At 34.5% G+C, this 10,840-nt stretch overlaps 1 protein-coding gene across 1 annotated transcript in view; it reads right to left on the bottom strand.

Moving 5' to 3' along the window:
* The window catches only part of cpo (RNA-binding protein), a 545,686-nt gene extending 535,330 nt beyond the window's left edge, over positions 1-10,356 (bottom strand). The window contains exon 1 of the mRNA XM_088223900.1: positions 10,229-10,356. The gene's annotated coding sequence lies outside the window, so the exon portion shown is untranslated. The remainder of the gene's footprint in view (positions 1-10,228) is intronic.
* Between the last annotated feature and the right edge of the window lie 484 nt (positions 10,357-10,840).

A 10,840-nucleotide genomic window follows, 5' to 3' on the forward strand; every position in this document is an offset into this window, starting at 1 on the left:
TTACGCGCGGTAAAAATTAAAGCACTTATTGTACGGCAAAATTTCTCGAAAATATACAAAAAAATATATATATACATAAACTAACTATTTTGAATGACGTCATTAGTTCATATGAATCGACCAATGATAAGAGAGTTGTAAAACATTTCCGGTTTACTTATCATCAATAGACCAATTGGCAGAACTGACCGAGAAGAAGCTAATAAGAACTTGAGAAGCGCAGAGTAATTTCAGAAATACAAAACTTAAAAAAAATATAGCGCTGATAATACGAAATATAAAAAATATTTTGGATTAGTTTATTGGTCAATTAATAAATATTATTTTTTTTAAAGCCACTGAACTTCCTCATTGTTACAAAAAAAACATTATGAGAAAATTTTAGGGCTATGTACTCTAAATCGGTTTTATAAAATATTTTATTCAATACTGTACTATAACAAATGTAACATTTAAAAGTGTGCCAAAATATATTTTCTTCTTCTTCTTATGGTTCCGTTAGGTGATGGTGAGGTTAGAAATCATCGTTGCGATTCTTACTTTATTGGCAGCTGCCCTGAACAAGGACTGAGTGCTGCAATGGAACCAGTCGCGCAAGTTCTTAAGCCAAGAGATGCGCCTTCTACCTGCACTGTGTCTTCCTTCAATCCTTCCCCGTAGAATGACTTGTAAATTTTTTTATTTTTCGCCTCTCACCACATGCCGAAAGTACTCACGTTTTCTTTTCTTTATGGTCTTCAGTACCTCCTTATCTTTTTCCATCCGTCGGAGAACATCATCATTTCGGACTCTATCCACCCAGGAGATTTTTAATATCCTCCTGTAGCACCACATTTCAAAGGCTTCAATCTTTTTTGAAGTGTTTTGGGTGAGTGTCCACGTTTAAATTTATTTCAACAGAGAGGGAAAACATTTTTGAGAAGGGAATATGGAAGTCTAGGCATTTACAGGGCTTATGACCTGTCATTGGCTGGTTTAAGTAGGCACTTTACACACTGTATAACATTCACCATTCTGCCCATGTTTGAACATCCACATTTCCTCAACTCTTCCATCTGTTGACATTTCTGAAGTTAAAGAGCTGAAACCTTTATCAGAATTAGAATGCTCAGGGTAAAGCGCGGTCTGACTTTTCTTCATTAACACGTATTCCGTACTTTCTCCATGGATTATGGCACTAGAGAAGTGATTTTTGCACGGTTTTAATGTGAACACGACAAGACCTCTTAGCATATCACACGAGGAGATAAAACAAAAAACTAACCTTTAATACAAATATATAAATACCTCAAAAAAGGCAAAAATAAGTAACGTGTGTCCTTATTTACGAAACAACGTATGTTCAACCAGCTAATAGCCGGCAAGCCAACGTTCGGGCAGGACAACGTCTGTCGGGTCCGTTAGTTGTTTTATGAAAATGAAATCATGCTTTTATGCTATTGTTTGATCGAAAAGAATTAATTAAATCTATGTTCGTGATACACGAAGAGAAATTTCATTGAAACGTAAGGGTACCTAACTCAAACGAATAAAAAGTACGCAAAGGCTATTTAAAACATTTTGCTTGCCTTTGGTCATATAACGATTTATTTTATTACTTACGAATTTATGTATTTTTTCTAATACTCCTTTCAAACGAATAATTTTAACAGCGCAATAAATTTTATTAATAATACGTTCGGTTAAAAATTAGGAACGCAATTTATTCAACTTCATCAACTTTGACCTCTAGAACTAAAGCAGTAGCGACAGCCGAAACCGCAACCGATTTTGGGCTACTGTTCTATTTTCAGCCGAAAGCAAAACCAAAACTAGTTTAAATAACAATATTTTCAGTTTGTCCAAATTTTTGTAGACAAGAACTGGATTCAACTCCCTGGGGAGCTGTTTATATTAACATATTACAACAGAGATGAAGAACATTTAAGAGAAGGTAATATAGAAGTCTAGGCATCTACAGGGCTTAATACCTGTCAATGGCTGGTTTAAGTGGCCACTTTACACACTGTGTAACGTTCACCATTCTGCCTATATTTGAACATCTTTATTCCTTCAATTCTTTCATCTGTTGATGTTTGTGAAGTTAAAGAGCTGAAACCTTTATTTATGCGGCTGAGATTCATCCAATTGAATTATTTCCTAGACTTCTATATTACCTTCTCTTAAATGTTCTTCATCTCTGTTGTAATATGTTAATGTTAACAGCTCTCCAGGAGGGATTTGAATCCAGTTCTTGTCTACAAAAATTTGGACAAACTCAAAATATTGTTGATAAATTACCTGGTCCATGAAGAAGTATAGAAATTAAAAAAAAAAATATTTTCAGGCGTTGCCTAGTATGTAGGTGAAATAATTCAATTGGATGAATCTCACCCGCATAAATAAAGGTTTCAGCTCTTTAACTTCACAAACATCAACAGATGAAAGAATTGAAGGAATAAAGATGTTCAAATATAGGCAGAATGGTGAATGTTACACAGTGTGTAAAGTGGCCACTTAAACCAGCCATTGACAGGTCATAAGTCCTGTAGATGCCTAGACTTCTATATTACCTTCTCTTAAATGTTCTTCATCTCTGTTGTAATATGTTAGTTTAAATAAGTTTAATGTCACTTCAAAACGTCGAAAATAACGCGTTTTATTAAACTTCACCATTTGATTTAAATTAAATTTATGAATTTGTTTATTTTTAGCGCTTTTTGGTTCTTTGTTATGTGGTACGTATAACTAACGACATGCACCGGCCGAGAGCTGAAATAAAGTCCGCAGTAGCTCAATCACAAATAACTGTCGACCTGCTTAAAAACATACTCAGCATTTTAGCGATCACAATGAACAATAATGAACATGCTTAAGTTATCGCAGTCATAAGTCATTGCGTGGGGAATCTCTAAGTCAACGCTTGTGTCAGTTTGTTTTTTATTTTTCTCGTAAATAAATACAGTTCACTGGCAAAAAATCGGCGTTTACTATGAAAATTAATACAATATATTGCATTTGCAAAATAGTAAGGAGTATCTAATACAAAAAAGTGTCAATTTATCCACAACTACTATGGCGACTGCTTTTCTTGACATTTGGCTTGCCAACCGCTAGCTAAATGCAATAAATAACGTGATAAATAATAAAAAAAAAAAAATAGCAGATTTGGAATATTTTCCTCATTAACAGGTGAAATTCAAAAATGTGATTACGCAGCAGAATTATACGTAGCGAAACGTAAATATTTTGTCATTTTTATATTAGGTGCTCACGGATGTTGCATTGTGATCGCGAATACGATAAACCACCATGGTGAGAAATTGTTATCACGTCGCTTATTAGCACGTCGGTAGTTATTTGTGATTGAGCAGTAGCTCAACGAGGCAGAGTCACGAGTCAAAAGATGTACCCGAGTACAGCCGACCGTAATCTGACAAACCCCGAACGCAGGTTTCGGCTGAGCTAAAGTTTCGGCCAACTGTTGGCTGAAACTGAAGCCTCGGCTGAAACTCGTTTTATATGCCGAAACCGAAGCTTCGGTTGGTCACTGCAAAGTAGTAGCTTACAGTATAACTAAATGTTTCTCTATGGTTTTGTGTTTTTCTTTTATGTTTTTATTAAAGATATAGGCGTAGTCCAACAAGATAAAGTAAATTATTTATTTTGGTTATTAATGATAGTTATTTTCTGTTTGTCCAGGTGGATGAAAATATATAAAACCAGAACCCTGGACAAGTGTTTTTGACTCGACGCTGCTCTCCGATAGAAATCTTGAATAAGGAAATCGAGTGAAGATAAGTCCGTCTCGTTGTATAGTGGTTCTTGCGTTCGCCTACCATTCTTGGGGTCCTGGGTTCGATTCTGGCAGAGTGAAAGTGAAACATTGCTTTTAAAGTTTGTTTTAACTGCACTATTTTATTGTTCCTGGACTGGCGCCTTTTTTTTAAAGGATTAACCCGCTAAGCCTCTATTTAGAGGCTTGTCTTCAGGTGGGAAAAAGGAGATATGGAAGGAGGTTATGAAAAATACACCACAAGACCCAGACCACTTGAGAAAAAAAAAATCTTGAATTTTTTTCTTGCAACTGATGGGAATCGAACCCACGACGCTAGTTTTACAGTTAGCCATCTAATCAACTGCGCCACAGAGCCTGGCTGCGAAGGACTGGTCGACTGATCGTTATGTAACACTATAAATTTCCAGTTTCCGGGTAGCCACTTTATTCAGCGCTTAGTATATTTCTTTAAATGTCAGCATAACTCACTGACGACAACTCGTGACGTCATAAGCGAAGTAATTTCAAAATTACGAAACATTAAAAAATCACAGCAATGATAACACATATATTTTTTTTTTTGAAATTTTTGGCTAAGCTTGATAGTCTATTACAAAAAAAAAATTTAAAGCCCACTTAACTTTCTCATTATAATATTTTTAAGCGTCTTCAATTTACAGTTTTTAAATTTTCGTGCTTAAAAATACGATATTTTTCGTCCCTGCCATGTTATCTCTAAATTTGTGTAAATACCCAATATTGGATAAATATTCATGGCGCCCTACTTATAAAACCTGTTAAAAAGTTACGCCTTGGCATAGTGGTAGAATAAGAATGGTATTCCCATATTTATTTTAGCACTATGCCTAGGCGCAACTTTATACTAGGTGTATAAGTAAGTCCCGTAGTTAAATAAAAATATATACTTCCATAGTATTATATCTACCCAAAATATGCATCATGATATCACTTCTTTTTAAAAACCATTAAAAGTAAATTACTGTTTGTTCTGTTACTTGATCGATACACAGATAAACATGAAAATCGGAACGTAATTTACTTATTGTTTGATCAGAATGAGTTCACGCACATCACGAAATATATTTTTATGTTCTCATACTTTGTTCCGTCAACGTTAAGTCTTAAGCCCTGCAAAAATCTAGACTTCTAATTTATTTTTTCACATAGTTAATGAGGAACTCCAGCCCTACGGGAAATTGGATACACAAAATATTTTCTTGCGCGGGGTAAAAATTAGAGTATTAAACTGTAGCGCAATATTTCTTGAAAATATTTGAAAAATAGAATAAAAAAATATTTTATTAAGAACGCACTACTTTGAATTACGTCACTGGTTCAACCTATGATATGAAAGCAATAGAAGATTTCCGGTCTGCTTGCCGTTAGAACTGAAGAAGAATGAAGTTATTTCAGAAACACAAAACTTTAAAAAATCGTGGAGCTGATGATACGATATATAAAAATAAAAATATTTTTTTTGACTTTGTTTAATGGTCTATTAACAAATAAAAAAACCTCTGAACTTCCTTATTATTATCAAATATCAAGTAAAACATATTTTCTTGTACGCCGTAAAATAATGGTATTTAATTTACCGGCGAAATTTCTCTAAAATGTATGAAAAAAAAATAATTACTTTAAATGACGTCACAATGATAGTGCTGTGATATATTTCCGGTCATGCGCGGCGTAGTAAAAAAAAACAATAATTTCTACCTTCTTGTACCTCATCAGATGTCTCCGGCGTTGGAGGACGACAATCGCTTTTAAAGGGCCTCTCTGTCTTGCGCTGCCCTAGACAAATCTTCCACACATCTCATTGCAGTCCAGTCTCTTATGTTGCGCATCCAAAACGTTTGCCGTTTACCATCTGCCATATCCACGTCGTCCCTCAATCTTGCCCATTAGTATAAGTTGGATGTTTTATACTTGTCTATGATTGGAAATCTTACGGACCTTTTCAAATTTTAACAATTGTATTTTATATATAATTAGCTCTCCGCGGGACCTCTACATTGCTGACCAAATTGGTACGCGGTAAATAATGCATTCTTCTGTGAAGCCACATCTCGAATGTCTCCAACCGGTTCATAGTGTGTGCTATCAAAGTCCAGGTTTCTGCGTCATACAACCAAACATAACCCATACTCTGCTTTAATTTTAAATTCAATTTATCATTGCAGAATATTATTCTCATTTTGTTGAATGCAATACGGGCTATTTCGATACTGCATTTCACCTCCACATCTGGGTCTACAGACTTAGTAATAATACTGCAGAGATACTTAAATTGGTTCACCATTTCCAACAGTTCATTTCCTATCCGTAAAAAAATGCTAGAGTAGTCTGCTCTACCAAATGCCATCCACTTCGTCTTTTTTATGTTTGTGCTTAAGCTCAATTCCTCTCCTTCATCATTTATTCTAATAAGACGTTCTAGAAGGTCAGCAATGTTATAAGCCAAGGTGACAGTGTCATCGGCATATCTTTTATACTGATATATACATTTGTACCGTTAATCGTCACTCCTTTCAATGAGTTTTCAGGGGCTTTTTTAATGGCGTAATCGGAGTACATATTGAAAAATAGCAAGGACAATATGCAACCCTGCCGTACGCCTCTTCTGATTTTAATTTCGTCAGAATTAATTTTATATAACTTCTTGGTTTTATAAATAGAATAACGACGGACATCAAAAATATTATCACCATCAAAACTCTTTATTGCCCACTAGTTCGAGCCATCTAGAATATGCTTCTCCAATTTGGTCTCCATTCTATAGGCCCCATCTTGAACATATTGAGTCTGTCCAACACCGTTTACTAAGAAAAGTGGCATGTTTACTCGGATTGCGAAACGGTAATTATTCCTATTTTGAAATAAAGCAATCTCTTTTTCTGTCTTTATTGGCGAAACGTAGAACTGAGAAGGACCTCACATGCATTTTCAAAATACTTAATGTTACAAGTTATGTCCCACCTCCATTGCGATAAATTTATATTTACGTTCCCAACTATGTCACCAGAAGTAAAAATCTGCTTTTTATTCAATCTTCTAAGAGCAACTTTTGTTTTTATGCCTCAATGTCCAGAATATGTAGATTAGTCAGTTCTTCACCCAACTTAAAATTCTTCGGAACAGATCTTCTGGCTTTTCGTAGATCTCTTTGCTACTAAAACAGTGTGGGATGAAGATAGATAGGCATGCTTTAGCTCGAAGTCTTATATGTAAATCGTGTTTAAGAATATATTGTATACCATTATTGTCTTTGCTACATAGTTTTATGTTATTTTTGTTCAGTTTCTTGCATATATGTTTTTTCATGTAAATGTTGTAATTGGCTTAGGTCGTATATAAGATAAAAAAATAAATGAACGTGATTATCTACCACGAAGTTGGCTACAGTTTACAGTAACACAACGGGCCGTAGGTAACCAGGTCCAAAATTGCAAGCGGAAACCGAAACCAACCGTTTTTCGTTTGTTGTTTAACTAAAAATCTAACCGAAAATTGGGAACGCTTTTGTTTTATGCAATAGAGCTAAAAGGCTTCTCTAGCGAATTATTACTCACTAGATTTATCGGTATCCATACGAGCAATGCCTATTCTATGGAAGCGATGTGTTGCGGTAAAAAAAGAATAATTATATAAAAGTAAAAAATCTTTAGAATTACATATTATTAAACATATAAGTAAATAGCTGTTATATAATAACTAGTAAATAACTAAATACTATCATACGGGGTTTTTGGAACACTATTTTCATTAGGTACAATCATTAGTATTTATAAATATTTTCATTTGGTTCATCAGCACACGCCACACAAGTGGATATTGCTGCAAATGACGTGGCGCGACTGGTGTCCGGCTGCCTTAAGCCCACACCGGTGCACAAACTTTATCCTATAATAGGAATCGCTTCACCCAACATTAGGAGAAATGTAGCAGTGGACGCAGAGAGACACAAACAGATCCACGACCCTATACACCCCATTTACGTTGTCGAATGGCTCCTCCGAGACTGGGATCGAGAAGGAGTTTCCTCAAATTCACAACTGACTTGGAGACCTCTGCAGAAAAACGCAAAGAGAATCTGTGTAGAGAAGAACTCGGTAATAGGCTCTGAATAATCGCGTCCAAAGGTGCAAACACCGCCCACAGTTTGGACTTCTCTACGTGGAAAGTTCTCAATAGACTAAGGGTAGGGGTGTCTAGGTGCAAATGCAATCAACAGACGTGGGATTCCTGGAGGTGGACGACATGAACTGCGATTGTAAAGAGGTGCAGGAAGTTCCACATCTGCTGCGGTGTCCACAAATGCAGTTAACTTGTGATGATAATAATTTGATGATGGCCACTGACAAGGCGATATCTGTCACTGCACACTAGATAGGCAAGGTCTAAAGTCCGGACCCGATAAGTAAGTAAGGTACAATTTCGTCTAATTTTATCTAATAATATTACAATGGTGGCCTCCGTGGTGAAGTGGTTAAGACACTTGACTCACGCACGGAAGGTTCCGGGCTCGATTCCCGGTGAGAACACAAAAAAAATAAAAATATGATTTTTCTCAAGCCTGGGCGTTCTGCGCCGTAATTCACCACTGTAATTACGCCTTCCTGTTGTGATGAAAAAAGAATCAATATATATGCCAATATTTTATTTTTTTAATTGAAATCAACAGCAAAATTGCACTTACGCACCCTTATGGTATTTTTTTTCGTTGTGTTGGCGCTGTTATTTTACTTATTCCGATATATTAAGTTACCCAAAGATATTTACGTTTTTTTTTATTTTAACGCCTATAATTGCAAGAAATAATAAATTGGTTCAAATATTCTTTTAAAAAATGAATGCTACGTAAATAGAAACCAATTAAAATGTACCTTTTGTTTGCTGACAGCCGACAAATTAAACAGCGCGGATTTGTCGGTAATATCGATCTCCCGTTTAAAAATTCTTCTTCAAATACCCACTTTCTTCGGCCAGGTAAACCCACACGGGGTAGCTATTGTAGGGGTAGTTTAGCGAGGGATGGGGAGCGTCGCGACGTCTCCATAGCAACCAAATATAACAACCCCCCGTCGGCCGCCCACGAGATCGACCTACTAAGTGTGCGAGCGAATATAGCCGCTATCAAACCATCCACAAGAATCATTATCGACCGAAAAAAATACCGGCGGTTAAAATGACAAAAGTTTTTCGATTTTCTATACCGTTATCTGTTACGATCGCCACTATCCGAATACTATTAATATTACTTAAGCGAAAATATTAGATTGATTGATATTTAGTTCAGGAATTCCTATTTACAAACTTATGAAAGTACATTTAAATATTTAAAATGCTTTACAGGTGACGTCATTTAAAAGAATAATCGTCCTCCCCCTTTCCGCACCCAGTGATACATAGGGCACTGCATTGATAAACCAAATGCAACGTTGTTTGATCATCTGTTACAATGCTACATAAAGGTAAGGTGATCAGTCTTACGCTTCAAGTACTAGTCCAGGAACAATGAAATGTCGCAGTTTAATCAACCTTTAAAATCAATATTTTATGTCTTCCCTGCCAGGAATCTAAACTAGGACCTAAAGGATGGTAGGCGAACGCGTCGACCACTTCACAACAAGGCTGATCTTATCTTCACTTAAGTAGCCATTGAGTCGAAAACATTTCAACTCAATGGCTACTTAAGTAACACGTCCACGGTTCTGGTTTTATTTCACGGACAGATCTGTATTCTTCATGCGCCGAACACAGAGAGTAAATACTATTGTATTATTTTCAATAACAATTTGATAGACGCATAAATAATTGGTAATGCGTAGATTTTTTCATAGGTCTATGCAAATAATATCTTTAATATTTTTTAAAAACAATTAAAAACATGTTCATAAAAACAATTAAAAACATTTAATTTTGAATTGTGTGTAACTTAAATTGATCACTAGGTTTTTTTAAAACTTTTTTCTAAAATGAAAAACAACATTTTTTGCCGATTTTTTTATAAAAATTGTTGTAAAAGTATCGTATTGCGTCTCGATGTTCAATATGAATTTAAAAATCTAAATACTTAAAAATCTTTTATGATTAAACTTCTCGTCATTTAATCTACTTAGTGCGTGCTTAAGACTGTAAAAATTTACAGAGAATTAAAATTAAGTGCCATACACTAAGATTTTTGTCATTAAAATGACAGAAACGTTGAATACTCAATAAAAAATAATCCTGGAATGCAACTTTTGGAGCAGCTTTAGTCATAGTTATGAGCTTAATTAATAGATGGCAGTAATAAAAGCATACGAAAGCTCTCTCCAGAATTTTCGTTTTATTTTGACTGAAGAATTTACAATTGTGTTACAAAAATACAGACACTATTATACAACTTAATTTTGTAAATGTGTATTGAATTACACATTAGGGGCGTAAACTATAGATTGTACTTACCGGTTGAAGTTGGCAGCGAATTCTTGTTGAAATTGATAGAAACTCTTGTAAATACGATATATTTAAATAATTCAATAGTATTAATATTATTAGCGAATGTTATTTAATATTTAAGTCTTATATTTTGATATGTTTAATTAGGTTAAAGGATAATATAGCTTTCAAAAACGATTTACATTGATATGTATGTTGATTTTTGTTTTGTAAATAATGTTTTATATAAAAATGATTTAATGATTTGTTATATGATATATTTTAAATAATCCACTCCTTTACTGTTTGAGCGATGGAAATTCCCGTTTTTTTTAAGCGAACGAATGGTTTATTTTGCACGACCGAAAGTAAGGTTAGGATGGATATCCTTCCACGTGAAATTGATATTATTTTAATATAAACACTTTTATGTAATCAATTCATTAATTAAGAATATATTTGTATTATAAGAAGCTTAAAATTAATTCATATTCATTATTTTATGATAAGTATTTTAAGGCTGGGTACGTGACCCTTTTGATATGTATGGATTAAAATCTTATTTGAATAAATTACATGTTATTATTATTGACGCCGCTAAAAACACACGACGTATAAAGTTCAAATGTCATTGGATCA

Source organism: Micrasema longulum, unplaced genomic scaffold (assembly GCF_059751315.1).
Source record: "Micrasema longulum isolate JH-2025_06_02 unplaced genomic scaffold, ASM5975131v1 h1tg000026l, whole genome shotgun sequence".
Taxonomy (NCBI): Eukaryota; Metazoa; Arthropoda; class Insecta; order Trichoptera; family Brachycentridae; genus Micrasema; species Micrasema longulum.